Source organism: Mustelus asterias, unplaced genomic scaffold (assembly GCF_964213995.1).
Source record: "Mustelus asterias unplaced genomic scaffold, sMusAst1.hap1.1 HAP1_SCAFFOLD_829, whole genome shotgun sequence".
Taxonomy (NCBI): Eukaryota; Metazoa; Chordata; class Chondrichthyes; order Carcharhiniformes; family Triakidae; genus Mustelus; species Mustelus asterias.
In genome coordinates, this window is record NW_027590775.1 from 157,952 (window position 1) to 179,782 (window position 21,831).

The 21,831-nt window shown below is 40.3% G+C and overlaps 1 non-coding gene and 2 pseudogenes across 1 annotated transcript; all 3 read right to left on the reverse strand.

Annotated features, from left to right (window-relative positions):
• Nucleotides 1-13,288: 13,288 nt before the first annotated feature.
• On the reverse strand, nt 13,289-13,484 carry LOC144487477 (U2 spliceosomal RNA). Its single transcript, XR_013496421.1, has one exon. It is a non-coding gene; the product is annotated as a U2 spliceosomal RNA (small nuclear RNA).
• A 143-nt stretch (nt 13,485-13,627) lies between these two features.
• LOC144487476 (U2 spliceosomal RNA) lies at nt 13,628-13,830 on the reverse strand (annotated as a pseudogene).
• A 131-nt stretch (nt 13,831-13,961) lies between these two features.
• LOC144487475 (U2 spliceosomal RNA) lies at nt 13,962-14,173 on the reverse strand (annotated as a pseudogene).
• Nucleotides 14,174-21,831: the final 7,658 nt, after the last annotated feature.

A 21,831-nucleotide genomic window follows, 5' to 3' on the forward strand; every position in this document is an offset into this window, starting at 1 on the left:
CCTTCCGTCTCCTTTTCTGATGATAGACTGATGACCAATATTTATTACAATATTAAAAAAGGTAAACCTACAGCACAGCTTTTGCAACACACACACACACACACACACAGTACAGTAGAGGAGGTTAATCATTGGCTGAATTAAGATTCAGTGAGAAAAAGCAAGGATATGAAGAGTTTACTGAATATGTGTCCTTCGCTGTTGCTTGCGGCTGAGGCAGTTCTTAAGCCACTGTACTTGGGTTTTCCCCTGGAAACACTGCTTTGGAATATGAAGTCTTTTTTTAAGAGTTTCTCTGTCTGCTGTCCATAGTATACTGTAAGCAGGTAGGATTCAATTTAGTTGAGAGACAGGAAGGAAAGTCAGACAGCCTCTGGCCGCTGGTGTGGTCTGCTTCCAGATGTTACTTAATTCAAATAGTCCCAAAGCGTGCATGCTTTTGTAACGAAAGACATTTTGAAATGGTGATTCTAATCACATGACTTCACTCTTCATAATGCTTGATTATTACACAGAAGGTAATTGATTCGCTCATGTCTGGACATGGCTATTTTTATGGCCTAGATGGTGAATTTTTAATGTCTAAGCCATCACTTTTGAATGGCCTATTCTTCCATGTGTGAGCTAGGGAGAAATATCAACCCCTGAAAACTATAGTTATTGGCTCTGTTAAGATGTCTCCAGCCTAAATGGATTGGAATGTAACTAGTATAGCTATGCAAATAGTGGCAGCCATTTTAAGTTTCAATCAATCTTTGACATTTGCAGGTGTATATTTGCAGGTTTCAAAAGAGGGCTGCCAGGGCATGTCCTAATTGTAATCCATATTGGAAATGTACAGAAACTTGGCCAACTCACAGTTGTAGACATTTCAGGTGACATCTGGCAGCCATCTTAAGTTAGTGTCTTTGTATTAACAGTCGAAGCTGCTTTTTTTAATAAAAGAGGTTACATATGCGAGTCTAGCCGATTAAATTTAAGTTTCATGGTTGACATCGACACACCTCTGTAATAAGAAGGATAAAATGAATGCCTTAACAGATGGACTTGGAGTTTTCCCTGCGCTTGTGCACAGATACGTACATATTTAAGTGGCAAACAATTACATGATGTAATAAATTGTGGAATCTTGGGAGTAAATAAGTTGTGCATATAACAGTAATACATCCAAGTTTCCTTAAAATGTTTACATTTGCCTATTAAATCTTGTGCCCAAATATCATCTCTGCCCTCAACACTGGCCCAGCCCCTCACTCTCCATTGAAACTGCCCTATAATTGTGCTTTTTCAGGATGGTGGGGTAGGGAAGGTGGGGTAGGGGTGGGGATTGGCTGCAGGTGGTTGAATCTGAACATTGCATTCAGATTTTCGGGCACAGCAGGAGTAAAAATAAATTTAAAGTATTTTTAGTTGAAATTATTTAAGAGCTTTTAAATATATTTATCTTTGTTGCAACCTGTTCAGAGTTATCTGTTTGATTTAATATTTTAATAGCAGAAATGATAAGCCATACCAATTGCAGGTTCTTAAAAATGCTGTGTATAATAACTAAATTAACATTCCAAATTTTATGACTTAAATACTGATGTTTCCGATGTATTTTACATCCTGATGTTACTTTGCTATTTCATTAACATTTGATCAGTTGTTTACATTGGTTTCTTTTGACATACACAAGAGATGGCAGGAGAAATAGCAAATGCACTAGTGATAATTTACCAAAATTCGCTGGACTCTGGGGTAGTTCCTGCAGATTGGAAAACAGCAAATGTGACGCCACTGTTTAAAAAAAGGAGGTAGACAAAAAGTGGGTAACTATAGGCCGGTTAGCTTAACTTCTGTAGTAGGGAAAATGCTTGAATCTATCATCAAGAAAGAAATAGCGAGACATCTGGATATAAAGTGTCCCGTTAGTAAGACGCAGCATGGATTCATGAAGGGAAGGTCATGTTTGACTAATTTGATGGAATTCTTTGAGAACATTATATGTGCAGTGGACAATGGGAAACCTGTGGATGTGGTGTATCTGGATTTCCAGAAGGCATTTGACAAGATGCCGCACCAAAGACTGCTACATAAGATAAAGGTGCACGGTGTTACAGGTAATGTATTAGCATGGATAGAGGATTGGTTAACTAACAGAAAGCAAAGAGTGGGGGTAAATGGGTGTTTTTCTGGTTGGCGATCAGTGACTAGTGGTGTGTCTCAGGGATCAGTGTTGAGACCGCAATTGTTTACGATTTACATAGATGATTTGGAGTTGGGGACCAAGTGTAGTGTGTCAAGCAGATGACACTAAGATGAGTGGCAGAGCAAAGTGTGCAGAGGATGCTAAAAGTCTGCAAAGGGATATAGATAGTCTAAGTGAGTGGGCGAGAGTCTGGCAGATGGAGTACAATGTTGGTAAATGTGAGGTCATCCATTTTAGTAGGAATAACAGCAAAATGGACTATTATTTAAATGGTAAAAAATTGCAGCATGCTGCTGTGCAGAGGGACCTGGGTGTCCTTGTGCAAGAATCACAAGAAGTTGTTTTGCAGGTGCAGCCAGTAATTAAGAAGGCAAATGGAATTTTGTCCTTCATTGCTAGAGGGATGGAATTTAAAAACAGCGAGGCTATGTTGCAGCTGTATAAGGCGCTGGTGAGGCCACACCTGGAGTACTGTGTATAGTTTTAGTCTCCTTACTTGAGAAAGAATATACTGACACTGGAGGAGGTGCAGAGGAGATTCACTAGGTTGATTCCGGAGTTGAGAGGGTTGGCTTATAAGAAGAGACTGAGTAGTCTGGGGCTATACTCATTGGAATTCAAAAGAATGAGGGGAGATCTTATAGAAACTTAAAAGATTATGACGGGAATAGATAAGATAGATGCAGGGAAGTTGCTTCCACTGTCAGGTGAAACTAGAACTAAGGGGCATAGCCTCAAAATAAGGGGAAGCAGAGTTGAGGAGGAACTTCTTCACATAAAAGGTTGTGAATCTGTGGAATTCCCTGCTCAGTGAAGCAGTTGAGGCTACCTCATTGAATGTTTTTAAGGCAAGGATAGATAAACTTTTGAACAGTAAAGGAATTAAGGGTTATGGTGAGTGGGCGGGTAAGTGGAGCTGAGTCCACGAAAAGATCAGCCATGATCTTATTGAATGGCGGGGCAGGCTCGAGGGGCCAGATGACCTACTCCTGCTCCTAGTTCTTATCTTATGTTCTTATACATATTTTGAGTTTAGTTGTATTCTAATAGGATTGGGAGGATACTTACACTTTTTTTCTGACATCACCCAACTGGATGTATTTTTGGACAAGGCCAACACCAGGCCATGATGGCTTTCCTCCAAATCTTCTCGAGTGTTAAGTTTTCAAAGTTTTAAAAAAAGTTTATTTATTATTGTCACAAGTAGGCTTACATTAACACTGCAATGAAGTTACCTTGAAAATCCCCTAGTCACCACACTCTGGCGCCTGTTCGGGTACACTGAGGGAGAATTTACTATGGCAATGCACCTAACCAGCACGTCTTTCAGATGTGTATGAGATTTCAGGCCTTTTTCAAGGGGTAAGAAACAATCTCATTGTGTGTTGCCAATATAATGCTCTACATAAACCTTCCTGTCTCTGAAGATCACCTCCTATTCTCTACAAACTCCTTAACTGAAAGATCAGACCGGCTTCCAATCCAGTGAAGCATCAATTCCTGGCACGAAGCACAGGCAATAAAGTGAAATTCACCATGAAATTACTTCAAAAATGTACGATGCCACAGAGAACATTAAAGAAGTTAAAGTACAGTTTGAAATTTCCGAAATTCCATCTGAAAGTTAAGATAATGCCAGAATGAGCATTCAGAGAACATTAATTTGACTTAAATATTGTATTATTCAAATAACCATTGAAAAATAGTTAAATTAAGCAAACCTTTTGGGTTCAAATTAAAGGCACAGTTATATTGGTCTTACAATGCCAAATTAAATTTAGATTTATCAGGCAGTTCTAAAATGAGGAAGTGCAGGACCTTGTGTGATAGACCTACTATTTTCTTAAAACTTCTACTTTAAGTCGATTTGCTTTATTATTGTCACATGTATTAGAATACAGTGAAAAGTATTGTTTCTTGTGCACTATATAGACAAAGCATACCATACATAGAGAAGGAAAGGACAGGGTGCAGAACGTATGTTATTGTCATAGCTAGGGTGTAGAGAAAGATCAACTTAGTGCAAGGTAGGTCCATTCGAAAGTCTAATGGCAGAAGGGAAGAAGCTGTTCTCGAATTAGTTGGTATGTGACCTCAGAGTTTTGTATCTTTGTCCCAATGGAAGAAGGCGGAAGAGAGTAAATCTGGGGTCTGTGAGGTCCTTGATTATGTTGGCTGCTTTTCTGAGGTAGCCGGAAATGTAGACAGAGTCAATGGATGGGAGGCTGGTTTGCGTGATGGACTGGGTTTCATTCATGACCCTTTGTGGTTTCTTGTGCTCTTGGTCAGAGCAGGAGCCATACCAAGCTGTCGTACAACCAGAAAGAATGCTTTCTATGGTGCATCTGTAAAAGTTGGTGAGAATCGTAATGGACATGCCAAATTTCCTTAGCCTCCTGAGAAAGTAGAAGCATGGTGGGCTTTCTTAACTATAGCATCAGCGTGCAGGAACCCGAACAGGATGGTGGTGATCTGGGCACCTAGAAACTTGAAGTTCTTGACCATTTCCACTTCATCCCAGTTGATCATCATCAATTACCATGTACAATTTTTAATACCCCAAATTAAACATTTATATGATGTTGGGTCATTAGCTAATTCCATCTGATCCTGTCAACACTTTTCATGAACTGATATTAATGATCAAGTTTCAACCTGTCTCAAAATAGCCATCAGCTACTTGTAAAGCCCAATCAATTGTTACTGAGGACTTCATATGAAAAACTGGATACAGCAATTTAAGTCATGGAGCATGCTTAACAATAAATTATTCATGTTGGTTTAAAGAATCTTTACCAATAAAAAAATGGTTTTGTTGGTAGAATAAGAAGTCATTGTTTTTAAGGTCTAACAAAGCACAATTGTGAGCCCCATGATTTTTCTGTTTTAGGCAGGTGAAACTTAACATAAAACATTCAGTAAGGTGCCGGGACGTCTAATACAGACTCAGTCTTGTTAAGGCCGCTAAGTAGACACTGGAGTGGAAATTGGTTGAAACCCATTGCAAACCATCAGTGCTATTACTTATAGCAAGCATCTGTCACAGGCAAACATGCAAGAAAATAATCTCTGCTAATATTTTGATCTTTTTGTGTTGAAAGAGGTTGCAAGACCCCACTCCTGGAGTCATTTATGATTTTTTACTTCAGATTTGACACAGAACACACAACCTCTGTCTATACCATTTTATTGGATCTTTAAGACAGATTTACACAATCTGTAATTATAAAAATGCTGCAATACGAGCAGTACATCAATAATGTTCTGAGAATTAACCATATGTACAATCGCCAATGGATCTGGCCTTGTTGATTGGTCTCCCTGACGGCAGCCTTACTGAGAGTTCTACACAAAGAGCTATTCATACAATTCACTCCACTTGAGTCAAATAACTTTCGGTTTTAGGTGATTGGCCAAACCACTCTATCCTGACTGCAGTGCCAAAGATTTACAATCATTGTCTTTCACATAGTTAACTTTTTGTCAGCTCAGGCTCAGGGATTCCTTCCCCTCCGATCCTTGGTTGGGCTGCATTAATATGATGGCTATTGGCTATTTGTTAGTGTCTTATCTGAAGTGGTCTCAAACTGTTAATTATGAAGGTCTGTTCTCTCATTTCAGATACAGATGTTTCAGCTCTGAACATTATGGCATTGTTCAGTTTGATATCAATGTCTGGGGAAAAAAATAAGGTTATTACAGAATACTGCAGTTCAGCGCGTTTGAAAGAGGTTTTCCCAGACAGCTTCTCAAAGGGTGCATCAAATTCTTTGCCTTTTGTCCATTAAAGTTGCTTGTACAGTTTGTCATGTTCCATTGTTTGTATTATACTTCAGAGCATGACTGGCCTTAAAAAGCATTCTAACGTACACCAAAGATTTAAAATTCCAAGGCTCTTAATATTCTTACAGTCCACCCTCAAATGGCTTTGCACCCAGGTTCTAGGATATTCTCATACTAACTCATCCCATGCTTTCCATAACAATCTAACCATGTTTTACTGTCTGCCTCTGGGCCAAGGTATAATAATGCTTTTCTGGCTGACTCAGATAGCTCATTAACTCTACCAAGTATTCTGGCACATGTAGTATATTACATCCAAAGCTAGTGACAAATTGATGTAACTTTGCCTTTATTTAAAGTTATACTGAACCACCATTATCTGTAGTAACTCTGTGGATCATATTTTGCTGGTGGAAATTTTACAATCACTTGGATTTGCCAAATGCTGATTGCCTTACTCAATAATATTCTAAATTTGCACACAAGTAAAAAAATTCAAGCAACAGACTTTAAAAAAACATCTCCAGCTCTCTATTCATTTGTATCCACTTTGTGGATAATTCTTGATAAATATTTCTTCCAAGCCCTCAGTAATCCTAACCCAAAGTTTGTATCCCTTTTATTTTAATTTGTCAGGTACCGGTGTGCTGGATTCTATCTCTGTTGTTTAAGTCAGTTTCTCTATGAAATATCCATCAATGCCTTGATGATTTAAACATTTATCTCACATCACTGGCTAGAGTAACCATTTGATATTGTGCTATTGCCAATAAGCTGAGCATGTCTAAGACCTGTTCTTCAGTGCAAATTTATCGTGCATTCTGTATGTTAGTTGTTTCTCATGTAGCACCTCATCTGTACAGTCACACTGGTGACCCGATATCATGCCATACATTTGCCATCTGATACAGGCCGTTCTTGGATTTTCAGGTAATCCTATCGACCAATTGGAGGGGTGACTCTCTTGAGATCGTTGCTTATTTGCCCCCTGCTTGGCCCTGATGCCATGGGTAGTGGCCAAACTGTCAAATGCAGTTTTCTTAACAAGTTAAATAGGCAAAGATACAAAATCTCCAAGAGAAAATTGTCTATTTATTACGTCTTCCTGATTGGGTGGCATGGTGGCACAGTGGTTAGCACTGCTGCCTCACAGCAGCAGGGATCCGGGTTCAATTCCGGCCTTGTGTGGAGTTTGCATATTCTCCCCTTGTCTGCATGGGTTTCCTCCTAGGGCTCCGGTTTCCTCCCGCTGTTGAAAGATGTGTAAGTTAGGTGGATTAGCCATGGTAAATGCACGGGGTTACGGGCATAGGGGAACGGGCCTGGGTAAGACGCTCTTTCGGAGAGTCAGTGCAGACTCCTTCTGCACTGTAGGGGTTGTATGATTCTCATCAGAATGTACATCAATATCAAAGTGACCCCTTCCGTTGAATCACATGCAGGTAATCTTTCCAATTCCCACTTTGCAGTGTGTTTTTCCCATCTCTATCTTTTAGCATGAGTGGAGCATCACATTAATTATCATTTTTTTTCATTCATAAGACCTGGAGGAACGTTCCTCTGCCATAAAATATTCTCATTAATAGTAGTAACAATAGACTCCATTGTTTAAGTATGTTCAACTGTCAGTGATTTGAAAGGTCCTCTATTTTACAGCTTAACCAATGCTAAAAGAAATTTGATAGAAGAAGGATGCATTCTGCTGCCCCACTATTGCAGCTGTTTTTGTATGAGGCGAGGAGGATCCAAGAAATCTGGGTAGCTTAGCAGTTGTAGTAGTCGGCCAGTAAAGGTGTTCCTGCCTTTGCCCCTCTGGCGCAGTCCAATGAAGGTTGCTAATCATGGCTTACTTCATGGTATTACCAAGGAACAAGATGAGGAGGTAGGATCCAAGAACAATCTCAGGAATGCATAGAATCATCATAGAGTCCCTACAGTGCAGAAGGAGGCCCTTTGGCCCATCAAGCTTGCACTGACAACAATCCCACCCAGGCCCTATCCTCGTAACCTTATGTATTTGCCTTAGTACCCCTGACAGTAAGGGGTAATTTAGCACAGTCAATCAACCTAACCCGTGCATCTTTGGAGTGTGGGAGGAGACCAGAGCACTCCAGAGGAAACCCACAGACACGTTGAGAATGTGTAAATTCCACACAGTGACCTGAGGCCGGAATTGAATGCAGATCCCTGACACTGTGAGTCAGCAGTGCTAACCAGTGTGCCACGATGCCATCCATGTTGTCGGTGTTATTCTGCATTAGCTTAGTTAACATGGTCGTCCTACTTTTATATGTTTAAAACAAAATTCAAACTTTCCCACTTGATCCCAATCATTAAGAAGACACCCTCGCATACTTTTGTACCATCATCTAGCTCCCCATTTTACACTCCAGTGGCTTACTTGAGACTAAGTGCAGCCGATTGAATTGGTGTGGTTGCCTTTTATGAGGACCGCCAGTGAGTTTACTTCCCTTTCCAAGGTCTGCAATAAATTGAACAAGTTCTTTCGCTACAATAAAAGCAATTTACTGTGGATGCTGAAATCTGAAACAGAAAATGCTGGAAAATCTCAGCAGGTCTGACAGCATCTTGTGGAGATAATAGAGCTAATATTTTGAGTCTGGATGACCCTTCATGAAAGTTCTTTTTCAGTTCTTTATTTTAAACAATTTTTCAATAATTAATTGTTATACAGGGTGGGATTTCCCGGCCTCGCTTGGACAAGACAGGAAATTTCCACCTAAGATCAACAGAAATTTCCATTGGCAGACCCTCGCCCGTGCCGATTCCATGGACATTATGACTAACATTTTAAAATTATCCCCAAATTCAAATGGCAGAATTGCTGGTCTGGCAACTTTTGTCAATATTTCAATTTTATTTTTCCCCAAAATAAACTTAGTTCTACAGACTCAGAAACCACTAAATAGTTTTTTCAATAGTTTTTTCGCACTGAAAATGTGGTTATCCCCATAAACTTCAGGTAATTTTTTCTTTATTGAGCCCTTGAAACAGCAACTCGTATCAATTTATTTTATCAATTTCAATCTCACAAACACTGATACCCAGGCTTGGTAGTTTTGTATGCTACTGTTACATTAAAGACAAAGTGCTTGTAATTAATTTGAAAATGACTTCCATATCTCCCCATCCTAAGCGTTTTGTCTTTGAAGATTGCAAATATCCCTAGATTAAAGGCAAGCCTTTGAAAAGTAAAGCCTTTAGCTCAGATCATCACCATGCTGTGGCATTTAATGTCTATAAATTGGATTCCTGCCAGACATCCCAGCAAACATAAGTTCAAGGCTTCAAGGTTGAAGCTTATCTGTTATGAAACAAATCAGTCACAAGACTAAATTTTAGCCAAAATAAATCCATATCAACATCTCTAATTTATAATGTAATTCAGCTTTTATATACTAGTTCTGGTTGAACAATCTTAAATTAAAATGAACAGACTCAACAATCACATTCATACTTCCGTATTTTCATTTATTTCTCCCAAACAGTTTTACCATTTGCTCTGGGCCTCTTTAACTTCCTTCTTTCCCTCTTAACCATTTTCTATAAGCCAGGGCTCTCTTTCATCAAGGCCTCTTTTCCAACTTTTGAATGCTGCAACTCTGCATTCTCCCATACCATCTCTTTCCTTCCTCCCATTTCCTGTAACAGGAATCTCCAAAACCATCACACCTCCATAGGGAAAGGCAACTCACAGTCAGACTCTTGCCATCATGTCTTCCCTAATGTTCTCCTCCCACTGTGTTTCCAGAGGGCTGAGTGTATTATGGAGTAACAAGTATTTGAGGAGCCAAAGGGGCATTTAGCTACTTCACCACTACAACCTAACATCAATCAAGCCATGCGTGTTTGAGGTCTCAAAATAGAAGATGAAGGGTTGAGGCAGGGAAACGTGGCTTCACTCCAGCTCAAAGTTGCCTCTTCAAGTTTTGGAGCTTGTGGATCAACTCGACACCACCAGGTTTCATCAATGTCTATTTGCTGGCCTTTCATCCCCTTCACGAGATGCAGAGTGCTAGGAGGCTCTCTAACTACTATGCCTGTCCAGGTCTCTACCAGCTATGCATGCTGCAGTTTCTCCAAATTGTGTTTCTTGCTCTTTTAATTTGCAGCCTCAGTATCAGAACAGGCTGCCCCAAGCGATCTAATCTCCAGTTGTCTATTTTTTCCTGGCTGCTTCTCTATATGTTCCACAACTTCCTTATTTCTGATCTCAGTGCCTTCTCCTAACTTCTGAGTTCTCAGCATTAGATAGAGTAACACTGATGCCTTTCTTTTCACTTTCTCTACTCTTTGTTTCTTTTAAATCAAACCCTGTTGAGAAAAGGGTCCTGGCACACACCGCTCAGTACTCAAGTTTCTCATTCCTAATTCTTCTTTTGCATTCCCTGCGATCCAAAGGCTCATCTTGTTTCAGCACCACTGTAACAGCAGTTTTCAAATCATAATTTTCTGTCTTCACTATCTTCTGCTTTTGACTACAAGCCTCACCTTTTCAAGCTTCATCTTCCTTGCTCTTATTTACATACAGATTATCTAGATATTGTTGTTTGTTACTCCTCCACCTTTCCCCTATGTCCTCAAACTCTTTATTTCTCCTACAACCTTCATCTTCCTCTTCCCTTCCAATAGCTAAGTAATTGCAGCTTCTTTATTGCTGCTTCTTATTTATATTAGATTTTTTCACATTAATCATTGTTGGTATTAATCAGATTACTTTCATCATTCTTGGGCAAGGTGTGGGTCCTTGTGTCCAATATTCTGCTTCGTAAACTGGTCGTCCAATCTATTATTACTCAAATCCGACTTTTTCAGGGACAGCTTTCTTGAAAATATTTGATGACCATTCATTGTCTTGCTTTTTTTTTAACCCGTTTTAGTGATCCATCAATTCTCACTTTACGTCCCTTCTTGGGCTGCCATCATCTGTAAGACCTCACTCACACTGGAATCTACAGGTTTATGATTGCTTTACCTGAGGTTTATGAGAAATTACATAGCTCACACAGGTTCCATCCAAAGATTCAATTGTATCTTCAAGGCAGATTTTAAACCACCGCTATCGCACAATCTAAAGATATTTATCAAAAGATTGCACTGCGAGCAATGCATCAATAATGTTGCAAGAGGTAACGGACAGTCAGTCCTTGTTGAATGGTGATCTTCCTGCACAAGACAACTGGTCAAGTATCCTCCTCTGACTGCAGCCTCACTCAGAGTTAGACATAAAGAGAAAGAGTTACATGTACTGAGTCAAATGACTTCTGTTTAAGTTTCTGCTTTAGATGGTTGACCAAATCACTATTCCAACTGCAGTGACAACGCTTTGCAGTATTGACCTTAAATGATTAATTTTCCATCAGTCCAGGCTACATGTGTGTGCGTGCGCCGGTGTGTGGGGTGGGCTGGGGGTTCCTTTTAATGCTCAGGATGATTGGCCTCGCAGGCATTCTAATACACACCAGAAGTTTAAAGGTTCAAGGGCTTCTATATTCTTACAAGGTTACTTAGCTTTAGTTCTTCTATAACAGAACCAAGAATTGCTATGAATAGGGACATTTAGGATGATCTACTTACAGTTGGCTACTATGAATAGCGATCTGAGAACTGTACAATTAAAGCAATTTTACATTTTTATTTTATAGTATGCAGCAAATCTTTTAGGATGTGTAACAATAATGTATTCTCTGTGTATTTTAATGATCTTTTCCTATCTATATTTTAAATGTCTTTGTACTATTCTTACAATGGCAGGATAGGAGGTCCCTTAATTTGCATAATTTGTACCAGTAGTCATTCAAAATAATTTCACTCCTTGAGCATCATGGGCATAATAAATGGTTAAACAAGAGATTCTCCCTCACTTCCTGGCAACTATCATAATGTTTATGTTATGAAAGATATGCAATATTCCAAATCGCATCACCTCACATTTGTTTGGGTTAAATTCCATCTGCCATCTTTCAGCCCTGGTCTCCAGCCGATTTATATCCTGCTGTATCCTTTCACAATCCTCCTCACTGTTCCCTGTTTCTGCAAATTTACTAATCAGACCATCTACATATAACAAACAGAGGCCCCAGCACTGATCCTTGTGGAACACCACTCGTCACTGACCTCCAATTAGAAAAGTACCCTTCCACTGCTACTCTCTGCTTTCTATGCCCAAGCCAGCTTTGTATCCATCTTACCAGTTCATCTTGGATCCCATATGACTTCACCTTTTGTATCAGCCTGCCATGAGGAACCTTATCGAAGGCTTTACTAAAGTCCATGTATACAACATCCACTGCCCTGCCCTGGTCAATCTTTCTTGTTACTTCCTCAAAGAACTCAAACAAGTTCGTGAGACATGACCTCCCCTTCACAAAACCTCCTATCGCTAATAAGCTTATTCTTTTCCAGATGTGAGTACATCCTGTCCCTAAGAATTTTCTCCAATAATTTCCCCACCACTGATGTAAGGCTCACAGTCCTGCAATTTCCTGGATTGTAACTTCTGCCCTTCTTAAACGGAGCAACAATGTTAGCTACTCTCCAATCCTCTGGTACCTGACCTGTGGCGAAAGAGGATACAAAGATTTTGGCTAAGGCCTTAGCAATTTCTTCCCTCACCTCTCTCACAATTCTGGGATAGACCCTATCTGGCCCTGGGGACTTGTCCACCTTAATGTTTTTCAAAACCTCCTCCCTAATTCATTTCAACACATCCTAGAATGTCAACAGCCTCCTTTCTATACTCACCATCCACCACATCCTTCTCCTTTGTGAATACCGAGGTAAAGTACTCGTTAAGGACCTCATGCCCCTCATCTGGTTCCACACGCATTCCCTCCACTGTCCTTGAGTGGATCTACCCTTTCCTTAGCTACCTCTTCCTCCTTATATACGCAAAAAAAAGCCTTGGGATTTTCCTTAATCCTGCCTGCCAAGGACATTTCATGCCCCTTTTAGCCCTCCTAAGTCTCTGTTTAAGCTCTTTCCTGTCCTCTTTGCATTCCTTAAGAGCCTTATCGGTTTTCAATTTCCTGAAATTTATGTATGCCTCATTCTTTTTAACTTAGCTCACAATCTCTCGTCATCCAAGGTTCCCGAATCTTGTCATCTTTATCCTTCATTTTTACAGGGACATACTTGTCCTGAATTAACAACTGACTTTTTAAAATACTTTTCCAATTCAATCAAATCAAATCCAATTCAGAGTCTCAACAAGTTGAGACATTTCCGATCCAGGCTGGCAAGACAGGGCAAGCGACCAAATCACCCTGTCCTGGGCCTGATCTACATGAGCCAAGCTGATTGGAGGAGGGGGAGGTTTCCTCCTCCAAGGCTTGATCTCATTTGCATCTTAGCCAAAAGGCCGAGATGCCGCTTTTAAAAATTGTTTCATATGAAACATATGAAGCTTAAATGTGACCCAATGACCTCAACCAAGCGCAGCATCCTCTTCATACTACACTTGATCTTAGCCAAAAGGCCGAGAAGCGAATTAACAACTGACTTTTTTTTTGTACTTTTCCAATTCAATCAAATCAAATCCAATTCAAAGTCTCAACAAATTGAGACATTTCCGATCCAGGCTGACAAGACAGGGCAAGCGACCAAATTGCCCTGTCCTGGGCCTGATCTACATGTGCCAAGCTGATTGGAGGAGCAAAGCAACACCTCCTTCAAGACTTGAGCTCATTTGCATCTTAGCCAAAAGGCCGAGATGCCGCTTTTAAAAATTGCTTCATATGAAACATATGAAGCTTCAATGTAACCTAATGACCTCAACCAAGTGCAGCATCCAATCCATACTACACTTGATCTTAGCCAAAAGGCCGAGAAGAATTAACAACTGACTTTTTAAAAATACTTTTCCAATTCAATCAAATCAAATCCAATTCAGAGTCTCAACAAGTTGAGACATTTCAGATCCAGGCTAACAAGACAGGGCGAGCGACCAAATCACCCTGTCCTGGGCCTGATCTACATGCGCCAAGCTGATTGGAGAAGGGGGAGGTTCCTCCTCCAAGACTTGAGCTCATTTGCATCTTAGCCAAAAGGCCGAGATGCTGCTTTTAAAAATTGCTTCATATGAAACATATGAAGCTTCAGTGTAACCTAATGACCTCAACCAAGTGCAGCATCCCATCCATACTACACTTGATCTTAGCCAAAAGGCCGAGAAGCGATTAAAAGACTCCCACATATCGGATGTGGATTTGTGCTCAAACAGCTACCCCGAGTCTACATTCTCTAGCTCCTGCCTAATACTCTCATAGTTAGCCTTCCCCCAGTTTAGTACTTACAATCTGGGACTACTTCTGTCCTTTTCTACAACTATCTTGAAACTTATAGAATTGTGATCACTGTTCTCAAAATGGTCCCCCCACTGAGGCATCAATCACCTGTCCTGACTTATTGCCCAGAACCAGAACTAAGATAGTCCGATTTGGGAAGGGGCTATCTACATAATGCCTCAAGAAGTACTCATGGACACACTGAACAAACTCTGCCCCATTCAAGCCCCTGGCGCTAGGAATCCCATCTATGTTGGGAAAGTTAAAATCGCCCATCATACCAACCCTGTTGTTTTTTACATCTTCCCATAATCTGCTGACATATCAGTTCCTCCACTTTACGCTGGCTATTGGGAGGTCTGTAGTACAACCCCAACAGTGTGATCGCACCGCTCCTGTTCCTGAGTTCTACCCATATATCCTCACTGCATGATCCCACCAAGTTTATTTTTCGCAAGGATATGCACTTTTCTAAATCTGAATGTATTTAACTATTTAAGCAACAAGCTGTAATGAACCAATCAAATATATTTTCTTGAATTAAAGAAAGAGCAAATTTATTCACCACTAAATCTATGGGAAATAAATAACAAAAACACATCACGAGCACACACTCAGGTATCGGAAATAGGGGAGTTAGAGGCCAATAAGAAACGTTAAAAAGGAGTACGATTAGATGACCTTTGATTGTCCTTGAGGCATAGATGGTTAAAGTTTGGAGTCCATTTGAGTTAGCTGGTTTCGGTAGAAGATGTTGCAATTAGAGTCATAGACTTTCACAGCATGGAAACAGGCCCTTCGGCCCAACTTGTCCATGCCGCCCTTTTTTTTAAAAACCCCGAAGCTAATCCCAATTGCCCGCATTTGGCCCATATCCCTCTGTACCCATCGTACCCATGTAACTATCTAAATGCTTTTTAAAAGACAAAATTGTACCCGCCTCTACTACTACCTCTGGCAGCTTGTTCCAGACACTTTTATTACAAGATTTTGGTTGGCTGTTGCATTTCTGACAGTTGAATTCTCAAACCAGGTGACACATACTTTTGTCAAAGGAGAGAGAGCGAGGAAGCGAGTGCACAGCTTTTCAGCCTGTTTCATCTGCTGAAAATTTTCTTGACACTCCTTGAGCCCTATTTGACCATTTTGATTCTAAGTGTTGATCGGACATGAAACTGGGAATGTTTCAGATTCGACTTTTAGACCCGTTCTCCAGTGCATAAAGCGGCATAGCTTTGTGACAAAATGATCTGAAAATGTGCAAAATGATTGCATAAAGTCAGGCTTTATGGTTATTTGTCCCAATTCCCTAGTCCCTCATGTATGTATCAAATCTCCCTTCAAATGTACCCATCACTCGATGTGGCAGCATATGCCATTTTCTCACAACTACCTATTGTAAAGAAGTGCCTCCTAAATTTTTGATTTGTTCCATCAGTTGTCTGCTTATAATTATGGCCCCCTTATTCTGAACTCAGTACAAGTGGAAGCTATTTCTCCACAGTCACCCCTTTATATTTTAAAGACCTCTATCTGGTCACCTTTCAGCATTTTCTTTGAGATAAAACTTCTAGCCTGCTCAATCTATCCTGATTCTGCATTCTCATAATTCTGGTCACATGTTTGTAAGTCTATTCTGTCCTTTCTCCAATATCCTTTTTGCAGTAAATTGGATGGAGATTTGGGGGAAATTAATTTGCTGGACAATGGGGATAGAGTGGTGGAATGACACTGACTGGATTGCTCTACAAGGGACCAGAATGCATTGTATTGGCAGAATGGCCTTCTGTACTTTAGCAGCTCTATGGCAAAAATCTATAGTCATGATGTGGAGACGCCGGCGTTGGACTGGGGTGAACACAGTAAGAGTTTTAACCAGGTTAAAGTCGCTACCAAATAAACCTACAAAAATCTATAGCACAGACCTTGCTGCCATGGATCGAATCGGGGAAGAGATGGGAAGGTGGCTGCCACCCTTTCACCCGATTAAATGCCATCCTTGCCATCAAACTCACCATCAGGGACAGCATTAAAATTCATCTTTTGCGATTGTTTGGGTAACATGGAAGTGGAATCCTAATGGTGTGGCTGAGTTAAATTGCCATGGTAAAGCCCAATGATGAAATAATCATTGGGTTCCTGACCCATTGCCACACCTCCCTGCCACACTCCCCACCTCCCCCTCTGCTGCAAACAGGTCACTTTCATTAAGATTCTGCCTATTGTATCTGTATGTTGATTCTATTGGTTTGTCTCAGGTACTTTGACTGCACACTGTCGTAATGTCCTAGGAACTATCCATGGATTTTCCTTCTCATTTTAAAGTGAAGGTGGCATGAATTAAAGTGAAGTTATGAGATCTAAGTAAGCTAATATTCACTTATATTAGCCTATGCTGTTATACATTGAAGTAAAATTCCTTCCAGCTCTTGGGAACAAATGGGAACATGGGTGCAACATCTTGCATTGCTATATTCTGGGAAAGACAGCAGACTTGTAGATTTGTGTTGCTCTATTAGATTATGGTGTGATGGGGCTTTTGGTCCTGCTGAAGATGAATAAAGCAATTGTGACCTCTTGATGCATTTATATTACAGCTGCATTGGTGTGAAGTAGTTTGGTTTGGCCCTGCAGTCGATTACATTGCTGAGCATCTGGAGTCACGTGTAGACCAGACCAGGTGAGCACAACAGATTGCCTTCTCTGGCGAATATAGTGAACTAATAATTTCATGATCAGGAATAATTAGACCAGCATTTAATTCCAGATTTATTAAACTGAATTTAAATCCCCCCAGCTAGCATGGTGGGATTTGAATTCATGTTTCTGAATTACTAGTGGAGAACATGATCACTGTGCTACCATCCTGAATTTAAATAGCTCTTACTGCAATTGCTTAGCGTTACTAAGGATGAATGCAAGTGTCTTTGTAACAGATGTAAAATATTACCAACTAATTGTTGAGGCCTAAATGTCTCCCATTGTGCTCTTAGAAACAATATGGGTCTTAATTGATGTATCCAGTAAACTCAATGGTGCTGTTTAGTATGGGTTATCATCAGCACAAATTTTTACTAATTGTTTTTTTTGATACGAGCCAACTATTGTTGACATGAAATGAGTGGGGAAACCTCTTCAAAATTTGAATATTGCATCAGCAACATCTTATCAGACCGAACCCATCCACTGGGATAGTCAATTAGTTGTTCTGAAAGAGGCACCACACACACACACAATGGACCAAGCTGCCTCTTTCAGTGCGATATGCTTCTAATTAACACCTCTCTGTTTACAATGAAAGCAACGATGTGGAGATGCCGGCGTTGGACTGGGGTAAACACAGTAAGAAGTTTAACAACACCAGGTTAAAGTCCAACAGGTTTATTTGGTAGCAAAAGCCACACAAGCTTTCGAGGCTCTGAGCCCCTTCTTCAGTGAAAGCAACAACAGAGGTTCAAATTGGAAAGGGACTTAAATATACACTAGGCACTTGAGTCAGTCTGTGAAAGGTAAAGATTGCAGTTACAAAATTTAAAAAGCCCCAGGTGAGACTAGGGCTGAAAACCTGAGAGCAGCGTATATTTTCTGATAAACTGTCTGCCCCAGTTACAACCATCACAACAATCAGTCAAAAGGAAAATAGTCGTGTGAAGTATCTACTCAAATATTTAACCCTAAAATAAACAAATTATTCCACTGCGATAAAATATTTTACCATGCCATAGTTGGCATTTGATGCTACAGAATTATTCCCTTTCCTACAGTAGAGTCTGTATAGAACCATATAAAACTGATTACAAATGATTTTTTAAAATCAAATTCCTATCCTTTCTGAAGGAGGGAAGCAGCTCATTTTTAACCTTACATAATGGCTGGAGAATACATACCTGCCTAAACCAGATAAAATAGTAACCGCACCATTTTACCTTCAGATACACAAGGGATAGGCTTGGTTATTAGACATAAATGTATCATGCAATGAATTTAGAAATGAGCCAGCATTTTAAAATTTATGCATAATCAGATTGGGTTGGTAACGTGAGCAATGATCCATTCTTCTCTAATGTTTGCCAGTACTAGCACAGACAAAACTGAAGCAGCTCAAATGAGGCACCTAAATCACTGACGTATACAAGACCAGAAAGTCTGATGTGTAGCCTTTTATTGTTTGTTAAATCTCATGCTGAGATCCATTGCCTTTTAGGTCTGGCAGATTGGAACATTATTGTTTCTTTGTGAAAGCTCCCTGGAGAAGACAGAAAGATAGGGACCAGCAGGGACGGTCTCCATGGAGAACATTTTTTTAAAAAAACTGAGGCATGCAATGACCTTCATTCATGGTCTGATTAGTTTTATTGCACAGAGAAGGCGGCCAATTAATGGTAAATAGCACATCAGAAAAAAAACTTACTGATTGTGATCAAGGTATTCTATAAATTGTTTGAGCATGCTTCTACTTGGCTTAGCTTCAAATATGGAGCTGCAGAAAACAAAAGCCAACCGTTCACATTTTAAAATCATTTATATATAACTTAATAACTAGCCACATGCTACGAAACACAATGAAGCGTTCTGGATATGCAATGCTAGATAACAAGGTGTAATAACATTGAGAAGTTCCCCTAACATCATTAACTGCAATGCTTGAATGGTTTGCTTGTCAGTTGAACCCATTGATTGGATTATTTCCAACAAATCACTGCCCAAAGATATTTTGTAAATTGTACACAACTAAAACTTTTAACCGCTGCTTCTTTTGATTATTTAGGGTGATTACCTAGGATTTAATAGGATATCAGTTTGGTTTAGGAATTGAATGATAATATTAACATACAGTATGATATCCAAACTAAATAATCATGCTTCCAGTTTGACATTGGCTTAGTGACAGCCAGAATAATGGAATTTATTCCAGCTTCTAAACAAGTGGATAATATAATCATAGCCACGTATAGCCCATTCTCAAGCTTACTTCTATAATTACCATTTGATTAGAAAATGCATAAAATGTACCAGTAAATGAGTTCCTCTACTTCATGAGCAGAGCAAGCATAAATGGTGCATCACTGTGACACTAGCTTTTATAGAAAATAAGTTTTCCTCTAAGTAAAGCTTTGATCAGGGCTGTTGATGGCTCCATCATTTTATCCATGAGTCACTAATGCATATACCTATGATGATCACAGTTGTGGGGTAATCTAATCAATGTATTTGAAGAGATTCAATAGGTAGATACAAGGCAGGGTCAGGGGGAATTATGATGAATTCTGGTGCTTTGTTCCCTGATCCAACTCTCCGCCCCCCTTAACCCACCTTTCACCCCCCACATCTTTTGGCTGCCCAGAATTGGGTGCCCCCATAGTCACAGTCGGGTCAAATTGTTTTACATAGGTTTAGCAAAGCTTCTTGGCTTTGGTGATTAATGCCTTGGTTTATAAAGCCCATCAAAATCTCAGGTTTTAGTATCTTATACTTTACAATCACAGATTTGTCAGAAAACTACATGTAACCTGGTCATTCATATTATGCAACCAGCTCCACTTCTTTGAATCTGGCCCTGTGCAATGTCCAGACAGTAACATCCAAAAGACTTGTGCCTCACAAGCACTGCAAACAACAATCCATGTACAAATGAGAATATCCTGAATTAACAGTGACACATTGTATTGGCACATGACTCTTCGAGCGGGATTTTCTGGCTGCGCTCGCCCCAATGTCGGAAAATCCCGCCTGAGGTCAACGGACCTTTGCATGGTCCGTGTCCCGCCTATTACGATTCCCGTGGCAGGTGGGATGGGAAAATCCCACCCTTTGTTTCACTTCCAAGTTTAAAATGGTAAAACCATCCACTAAATTAGCACCAACCTATTCACCTGCAATAATGTGCTATTTCTATCGACATAAGTGGGCTTTGTAAACCGAAAAGAAGTGCACCTTGCGTTGAATGCTAACTATTTTCTCATTTAAAATTTAAACTAACCACATTTACAAATACCCAGCACGAAGCTCGCGCTAACTTTGAGTGTATTGCAGATGTTGGAAATCTGAAACGTAAGCAGTAAATGCTGGAAAAACTCAGCATCATTGGAAAGAGAAAAACACAGTCAACATTCCAGGTCCACAACCTGCACTAGTTCAGATGAAGGGTCACAGACCTCTAATTCTTTCCATCCAGATGCCACCAAATGTGCTGAGAATTTCTCAGACTTCCTGTTTCATTTGAAGAACAAACTGCTTTGCCAGCCTTCCAAAAAAATAATCAGACTCTTGTTAGTCTCTCATTTCCCTTCTACAAGAAACCCAGCAACAGCTGCTTGAGATCTAGCATAACATTAAACATGAATTTCAAAAAAAGTTAAGATTTGAAGAACACAAACAACCTCCAAGCAAAAAGTCGATTCAAAGCAACAAATTGATCATTCAAAAAAATGAGCAATTAATAAAAAAGAACAGTAAACATTGCCAAGCAACGGAGTTAAATAATAAAATGTTTTTTGCTTTCTTGCTTAAGAAGCAGAGCTAGAGAAAGACCAGGCCCCAAATCTTGCTCACCAGAGAAGTAGGAGGCAAGTGAGGGTGAACTGAGGAATTTTGTTTAACTAACACTGACCTCGCAGTCATCTCTGTTGGCGTATACTCGAGCTGGAATTCATACAAAAGTGGAGATTCAAGGCAGTTTGCCTTTTGGCCAAGGTTTTCTTCCCCTCCTGGCCCTGTGTGTGGAAAGGTTTTTGTAGAGAGAGCAGGAGCAGGAAGAAGCTGTGTGTGTTTTCATGTGGGCGCGCAGCTCATTCCCAGACTTGGGGTTTTCTCTCCCCCTTACACACAGCCTCAAACTCACTCACTCTCTCACTCATTCACTCACTCACATTCGCACTCAAACTTGGGGGTGAATTTTTTCATTCTGCCCGCCACGGGAATTGTGGCGGGCAAGGGGCGGACCATGGAAATGTCCATTGACCTTAGGTGGAGTTTTCCGGTTTCTGGGTGAACATGGCTGGAAAATCCCGCCCTCAGTCTCTCACTCTCATGCTAACTGTGAATGAGGTCCTGGCCTTGCTGAAATGATTATTTCTCTTGGCCTTCCTGGCCCACTCCACCATCTTGACTTCTGTATTCCTTTTGGGGGGTTGATGTCTGTGCAGGATGTGGGAACGCCGCCAAAGGAAGACTCCATCATTCAGAATCCACCCTGGCTGTCAAAACAGACTTGGGCTCTCATTCTAACAACTTCTTCTCTGACAGCAATCTGTCCTGTAGTGGAGTGCCCACTTGTTTAAATGTGAGGTGGCCACTTGAGAGATGGGTGGTGCTGCCCAAGCCTGGTCTCCCTAAAGGCACAGGCCCTGGTGAGTAGCACCTCTCCCAGGCCCTGATACAGGGGAATTATTTCCTCTGTTGGGGAATCCAAAACAAGGAGGCATAATCTTAGAATTCGATCTCGGCAAATGTGGAGTGAAATCAGAAAGTGCTTTTAGAGAGGATAGTACAAATCTAGGCTGCTTTAATCAGCGTGTTGTTTTAAAAAATGTTCTATTTCTGCAATTAATT